Source organism: Argiope bruennichi, chromosome 6 (genome assembly GCF_947563725.1).
Source record: "Argiope bruennichi chromosome 6, qqArgBrue1.1, whole genome shotgun sequence".
Taxonomy (NCBI): Eukaryota; Metazoa; Arthropoda; class Arachnida; order Araneae; family Araneidae; genus Argiope; species Argiope bruennichi.
In genome coordinates, this window is record NC_079156.1 from 110,363,366 (window position 1) to 110,372,213 (window position 8,848).

Sequence of the window (8,848 nt, forward strand, 5' to 3'; positions counted from 1 at the left end):
TAATTATCAAAATTATCAAATGCGATGCTTTGGATCAAACGCGAAATTAATTATCTTGTCTTCGTCGCTTTACCCATTTTATTTTTACCGTCATCTAAAACTTTTTTTCTTTTTGCTTTTTAATTTCCTTCATTCAATGTTCAATAACAATTTTTCTCTTCTATAGTAGAATATTGAAAGCACTCGATAATAAAAAATAATGACTTACGAAAGATTTTTACAAAATTTGATTTTGTCATGTTTCAAGAAACATTCTAAGCCAAACGATAATTTTCAAATTAAGAATAAGGTAATTTATCGTCAATACAGAATTGTTGGTATTTGGAAATAAAAACTTTTAATTACAGCGAATTTCAGAATTTCCAGCAGAACGCTTCAAATTGTTAAATTCAAATATCAAAAATTCAAGCTGTTTTAGCAAAAATACAGCAATAACCTTTAACTATTGTTAACACATATTCACTTAGCAATAAAAGCAATAAAAATACTTTGTATTTTATTCAATTCACAGTTTGAACATCTTATAAAAACTATTTGAACTTCAGAGAAGCAATGTAATCTTTTGCTGGAGTTAAATAAAAATTATTTCTAAAAATTATCAATTTTCAAGAAAAATTTGAACAATTATTAAATTAATATCAATAAAAAAATAATTTTTTAAATTTTGATACGGTGTAAAATTAATTTTTGTGCGATGACAATTTTGGAAGTTATCAGAGAGAAACGACAAAATTCTGCTTAATTTTTGATTAATTAAAATTCTAATTTAAAATCAAAAAATATCGCTCTGAGGTGTACATTTCCACCCTCTAAGGTATATGTAGCAAATTTGGTATCTATAGGGCAAATAGTCTGGCCTGTACTGTCCCAACATACACATATACACATTCATCCTTATGTAGCGATTTTACTGAAGTAAATACAAAAAATTTGAAACAAAATATCACGTACACAAAATCATAAATTTGCTACTTACTTTGTTTTTTAAAGCTGTATATAATGCATTAGAATTATATTGATGCACTACTGATTATATTGAAATCAATATACGTACAAGATAAACTATTTTTAACACTATATAATTGTATAGTTAAGGGATTTGTAGAGCAAAAACCGTTTTTGTCCAAAATATATGCTTAAAATATCTGAAATTGTGAATATGCATTTGCACAAAAAATTATTATAATAAATGGTACTAAAGAAAAGGTTATTTACATTAGAATAGCACTCTTAGGAATTCTACCAGATAAAAAAAATGCAAAAAACACATTAGATTTCAATCAGCTTTAGAAACTAAATATACTGATAAAAATCAATATCAAGTAAAAATTTAAAAATATTTTCATGAGGATGTTCCCATTAACATAATCAATGATGAAACTTTAAAACTGGAATGCATAGATTTTTAAAACATGGGTATTTTATCACAACATGCATGACACTAAATATATTGTTGCATATAGAACATGTAGTTAAGTGCCTTTCCCCTGAATAACAAATGCCTGGGCGCAAAACGAGTGTGTCATGAATTAATTTGACATCAATTCATCGCATTGGTAGAACAGATCACATTAACAAAGGGAATTTCAATGACATGATGTTTTTTATAGATCTGCTAATTTCAAGTTTGTAGCCATAATTGATGAATAAAACTAGTGAAATATCTCTTGGCAGCGTACAAAAGAGATCGTTGCAGAATCAAGGAAACTTCACCAGCAGCCTTCTCTGCCAGTTCATTCCCAGGCACTAAGACATAAATCGGAATCCAGCATTCAGGGTGGAAAAACCCTGAATTCGAAGAGTGCGCAAAAAGAATACGATAACAACAGAACATAAGCAATTCTCAAAATTTAAGGGCATTTGTAAGGAACTCATGCTATCAGCATAAATACAGAACTTAGGCTGAGCAAAAAGCGATATCATCTACAGAGACCAGAAAATAGCTGTCAGCTCAGCAGTAAAAAACGGAGTAAGAGTTCTCCTGACGGTAACTGTAGATATCAGATCCAATTATTAATTTGCAGCCAACATGTCCGTTTGATTTTGAAGAATCAGTATAACTGGTACATAATAACAGTAGTGACAGCGACAAAAGTAAAAAGTTTGCTCGAAAGCAATAGGTGTGGTTGTAAACTTGTAAAATCCAGAAAAAGGGTTGAGAAATGAAAACTTAGTAGATTCCAAAGTAAAAAGGCTCAGTGGTCATAAGTCTGGCGGCAAACATCGTAAAAGTCCGAATCGTAAATGCTGTTCTTACTTCTCATACTGCAAGTGAGAATGTGAGAGGGATAAGCATCGTAAAGTCAATGGGGAGAATATGGAATAAAAAACTGGATACCAGGGAATCGACAATGTACGAAAATAGTATTTAGCTGATAGTTTCTTTCGGCAGAAATCAAGAAACATTTGGTGATAAATTACATAAAGGCTTTCTAAATAAGCGTATGGGAAGCTCCAGAGCATAACCTTAAAACCGAATGATATATAATATCCAATTAATGTAAAACAGAAGATTGGGCAAATTCATATACCTGCAATATACAGGGTGTTTATAAAGTCCCGGACCCATTTTGATGTTTAATAACTCGTAAAATAATAAAGATATAAACAAACTTATGGCATTTATTGATGGAATAACTCATATATTTTCCTTTTCAGGTTTGAATATTTTTACTTTTGTAAATATCGTCTGCACGTGTGGTTATTTTCAGATAATTTCATTTTCCAGTCTAAATATCTGTACTTTTCTAAATATTGTCTGCTTATTAATTGCATTTTTCTCTCTTTTGTTTTTGGCAACTATTGCAATGTTATGTTTACTTTTGACGTGTTTGTTCTATGTAGTACTTTTGTATGTGATGTTTTATTCGAGTGGATATTAAGGAGAATGCATACACCACAAGAGAAAGCACAGATTTTATGGTGGTTTATAGAAATGAAATCGATAGTGCAAGCACAGAGAAATTTCAGAAGAATTTACCAAAAAGATCCTCCCTCCAAAAACAGCATCTTGCGGTGGAAAAAGAATTTTCTAGAAATTGGAAGTATCGAAGATAAGAAACGTTCCAGACGTCCTTGCACAAGTGATTTTGATGTTGAGCGTGTCAGAGAGACATTTTTACACAATCCTAGAATATCTGTGAGATCAGCGGCTATGTTAAGGAGGATAGAAGATGCTGCTGATTTTCTGAAGAGCATAATGTTCTCCGATGAAGCATCCTTTCCTGTTTCTGGCATTGTTAATCGCCATAATGTGCGCAAATGGCTCTGTGGATGCCGACAAGCTTGTCGCTACCTGGCGTGAAATTGACTATCGACTTGATATTCTCCGTGCGACGAAGGGGGCACACGTGGAAGTTCATTGACAAGGGTCATGAAACTTTTTGAGTCTATTTAACCATTTATGTTATTAATTTTAATCTATCTCTATTATTTTATGAGTTATTAACCATCAAAATGGGTCCGGGACTTTATAAACACCCTGTATATTAACCCAAGTCTAAGGTATAGTCTAATGCCCAAGATGCATTAGATGATACCATTAAGGACATTCAAAGATTTCTGATACCTCTTCCGAAGATATATGATGCCCCGAAGAAGAATAAACTTTCGATCAAAAATTGTTCCTGAAAGTCGTATATCATTACCGGAATTGACGATGTTCTTTATACAGAAAGTCAAATCTGGATGCAAATTTCGCTTCCTGCTTAAGTGTACGCAACGACTTTTCTCAGAAGAAAGAGTCTGTCAATTAGTGTCACACCAAACCCTTAACTTGCTCACTGTATTTTGTGACTACCACTCAGTAAGGCTATATTGGAATCATGGTAAGATCAACGCATAAATAATCAACACATAGATTTCAGCTGGTGGAGAATGGTAAACGATGCAGTAATTGGCTAAGATGTAGGATCAACACAGTTCCCCTGAGGACGCTTTCTTGTGGAGCATCCTCAGCTCGGATAAAATTATAGGAATAACAGCTTCACACATTAACAAGAAATAATACGAAGGATCAAAATGTTTTTATGTCTAAAATGTCTAAAATCTACATTAAAGAGCATTTGAAGAATGCTGAAGCGCCAAGTGCAATCATAAGCTTCATCTAAGTCAGATGAAAGATCGTTACGACGAATAAATGTATTGCGAATTTTGATTTCAAGTAGAATGATGTTATTAAAGATTGATCCACTCTGCTATTATAATATGCAATACTGCGTCTCTAGATCGTAGACCAAGCGTGCATTAGTCATGCGTACGAGCGTTTTGCATTAACAATTCGTCAATGCAATAGGTCGGTAATTGAGAGAGTTAACTAGTTCTTAACTAGTTTTAAGATTAAATCTTATACCAAAGGAAACTGTTGCTAATCCATAATCTATTAAATAAATCTAACAGGTTGGTGAGCAAAGTAGAATTCAAGTAGTTGGGCCTACTACATGTATGTGATTCTGTCGGTACTGGGACTGCTATTGTGAAACTTAGGTGAAGTATTTGGCAATTTATTCGCTATTTTAGGGAAAGAATTTTCGAGAAGAAAAATCTAAACGCAAATTTCTATACAACTCTCCATTACTATAAATAAATCTGATAATAAATCTGCAGAGGTAACTTATACAAAAGCATGACCCAAAAGTATTGGCTACATCTAATGGAGAAAAAACTTTCATATTTCCTGTATTGGGATAGGAATTAGGGATTATTTATTAATACCATTAGTGACCTTCTCTCATAAAAACTGGCTTAAAGTTAAACAAGTTGTTATGGAAAAAATCTATTTGAACTAAAACTCATTCTGACTGTAATGGCAAACACGAAAAACGAGGTCTTCGTGTCGTTTAAATGCGATAAGGTAATCCGTCGTAGGCTACTTTAAGTACATGTAGGTTCATGGAGGTGTGCTTTCTCATCATTATTGAGAAAGCAGAGAAAAATATCACATATAAACTGTTCAATCTATCGCCCATGGGGATGAGTATTATCCGAGTCTCTTAAAGTGCTATACCTATTAAATCCTCAAGCAGGAGAAAAAGTGCTGGAAGTTGGCGCATGAGGTAATTAAGATTTTTTTTACTGATATCAAGTAGGGTAGATAAATAATGCACACAGTTACGAGAGTTCTGACATAGACTTGTACAGCCACAGCCTGTAACAAAGTCCATAATTAAAGAGACAAACTATAGTATAAATTTGGCCTACAGATTATACGTCCTACAGTCTGTACCCTTACTAGCATTGCTGTACCCACATATTATAAATGATACATTTGATTTCAAAAAGATTTCTTATATTCCAATGCAAATTGGATGAAATTTGTTAGCAATAGATTTACACCAACAAAGTTTGGCCTTATGCAATGATATTTCAACGAATTGAAGATACCTATTAAGAATGGAGGATTTGAAGAGTTTTATTGAGAGGATTTGATTGAGTTGGCGAGACTTATCTTAACATCGTTACCTTCCTCTTCATCGGGTGGATAGAGGTTGAGGTAAAAACTTTCAAGCATATCAAATGGATGATAAATTCGAATCAGCGTAAAGAACACTCTCTTTTGAAGTCTTAGAGCAACTGAATTTTTCAGGATAGATTTCTTCAACTTTAACACTAAATTTTGTGTCAAAAGACTTTCAGTGCTACAGACTTCGGAGAATTTGAAGACAAATTTGGTACTTTTTGTATGGGAATTCTTTTGTTCAGAAATAAGTCTTTCGAAATGAAAATTGTTAGAAGCAGATGATACATCAGTAAAAATGACCAGCGTACTTTCAGATGACAGAGATTCAAGATGTATATCTTCAGGAAAAGTCTGGGAACTGTTTATAATCAGTTTTGTCTTCACCAAGAATGCTTAAATGGTTCCGGGTTGAAGAATCATAGATACCACAATACGTTTGGATTCCGGATAAGTGATTGGTTTTTTAGTTGAATCTCACATCACTTACGTTTCCAACTTTCAAAAAAACGATGATCAAGAATAAAGGATGTGAGTTTCTTTACAACCGAAGTTTGTATCTCTGGAGCGTATCTACTGTCATGATCTTTTCTAGCATTAAAGTATTGTACTTCCGAATGGCCATTACGGAAACCACTACATTGCTCCAAATGCCAACGATTCGACCATGAAGTTAAAGACCTATAATAGTTGATTCTCGAATGATTAAATCGTTGGCCTTTGGAGCAATGTAGTTGTTTCCGTAATGGCCATACGGAAATACAATACTTTAATATATTTTTCTTTAACATGTTGTGGAAGTCTACGTCTATTAAATATTATAATAAGACGCTCGATAGAAAATAGTTTTCTATCTCATCAAAGAGATAAGAAATGTATATATGAGCGTACGCAACGCGTTTCCTCTTCTTTAGCAATTCCTTCTACGAGATCATTTAAAAATTCTCCAATTGATATAACCCCTTTATAGAAGTTTAATGTTTTATGAGATTCTACAGTAATCGGCATTTTTGCAAAGTTTTCTTTTTAAATTTTCTGTATCTTTTTTTCCTTGAAATTGCTATAAAAAAGTCACAAAAACGAAGTTAGCAAATTGATTATATTTCGCCAAGTGTAGCGGTCATGGTCTTTTCGACTGAGAAAGGAGAAACCGTTACGAAAGACTCACTGTTTAATGATACATGTTTCACGTTCCAAGGTAAATCAAAGTTATTTATCGGTTGTGTTTCGATGACATGTAACCCAATAAATGGAGCCATTTTGCGCTTGTCCATGCAGCAGAAGGAGGAGAATTCAGAATTCAGAAGGAGAATTCAGGCCCGATAGCATCCATCGATAACCATGTAGTCCAACAAAAGATGGCAATTACTTCCACTGGAAATCATCAGTCTCGGATGATGCGACAATGAGCTGGGAATCATCCCAGGAGAGAGTGACCATCTTTAACAATAAATTCAAAAAAAATTACATCTTCACTTGAACCCCTTGTGGTCTGGCTATATATTACAAATACATTCAATTCATTCCTTAAATTTATTAGAATTCTTTCCTTATAGACAAAAGAAATAATTTATCAGAAATAGCTTTTTAAATAAAAGTAAAAATTGACTGTAGATATGTTCCTTTCAAACTAAAAAAATAATGCATAAAAGCTGTAATTCTGATTTTAGAAACAACAGACACTAAAAGAAAAAAATAAATAAAATTCTAGGAATTTAACAATAAATTTTCAGATTATAAAAATAACTCGAATAATTTTTTTCAAAAAAATTATCACAGTATATTTTTCGGATAAATATATTCTACATGTCCGTCCGATTTTCAAAATTTTCTTTCTTTATAACTACAACAATAAATATAACGAAAGTGCTAATGAGCATTCTGTAAAAAAAATCCACATAGTAATGCATTAAAAACAATCATTAGATCAAGATATTGCGGGCATATAATAGTGTTTGTTGTTCAGTTATAACGAAATTCCTTTTATATAAATGATGCAAACACAAAATAAAAAATAATCACCAGGTTTCAAATGAAAATAATTTTTCCCCATAGTTCCAGATTTTATAAATTAATTATACAGAAAACAAACTCTTAAGGATCATTTGCAATTTCTTACAATAGAAAATAAGTCGTTAGATTTTTTTAAGTCAAAGCAAAAGGCATTATCTAAATTTTCTTGGATATTTAAAATTATAAAGGAACAAAGAATCTTTAAACAAACTAAAAAACTCCTTTGAAGAAAACGTTCAGAATATTTTAGAGAGCAATAATCTTGAACAATTCTTGTTTGCAAATGATACACCTAAAGAATCCAAATATTTAACAATAATATTTCCAAAATAAAACCAACTATCCAAAAACACTTTTTAATTCGAGAGTTTAAGTTTAAAAATCGGTTTATAAGAATATCTACGAAAATGAATCAGTAACGAGTTCAATCATCGACAAAAAATTTGCAATAATGTTTCTTTAAAAAAAGAGAGAGAGAGATAAAGAATTATATCTTTTATATAAAAAGTTAAAGAAGCTAACACTTCAAGAATAAAATTCCTTCCAATAGGGAAAATACACTGGGCTTGTCTTAACTCTATTATTTTCATATTTTAAACGCTTTTCGGATACGCAATAGGTAATGTTGTTTTAAATTTATCAATCTGAAACAACTTTATTTTCGAAGTCAATCTTTTTTAATAATGAAAATAAAAAGTTTTTTTTAATTCAATTCCTCATTTCATATCCCATATTAATGAAATCAGGATTTCTGAATCAACGTATCACCATCATGGTCGATTGATCTTTTATTCCACTACAATTCTTTAAAGCACTAGCGTAAAGTTTCAATATCAAGACGTGGTTAAAATAAAATTGCAGCGAGAATTATTTAAAAACCGATGGCAAATTTTCTTAGTTACTAAAATTTGATGAAAGAAGTCTACGTACGAACCCCACATTTCCAATTATCAGATTTTCGACATCAGAAAATGTCATTCCGAATGAAAGATAGGAATAGATTCTTCAAGATAGTTGAAAAGAAAATTGTCTGATGACGAATATGGGACTTTGCTTGGAACAAATGTCTTTTAAAATGTAATGTCCTCCTGGATGAATTTTCATGTCTTGGATTGGGAAAAATGTATATAAGCACATACATTCAAACAAATATTTAAGATTAAGCAAAAATGAACTAAGTTTTCAACTTGAATTACTTCTCATTGAAGTAACTTCACATTCCAATTGTTCTAATTTTAATTTTTATAGAATTCTAGCCAGTTGCCATGTTTCAGTTTCTAATGTTTGTCATGACGCAAAATTTTCTTTTCCGGCCTCTCTCCTCCCCTCTTAGCTTATCAATTTTTCTTGCCGACAAAAAATTGAAGTCCATAAAGGAGT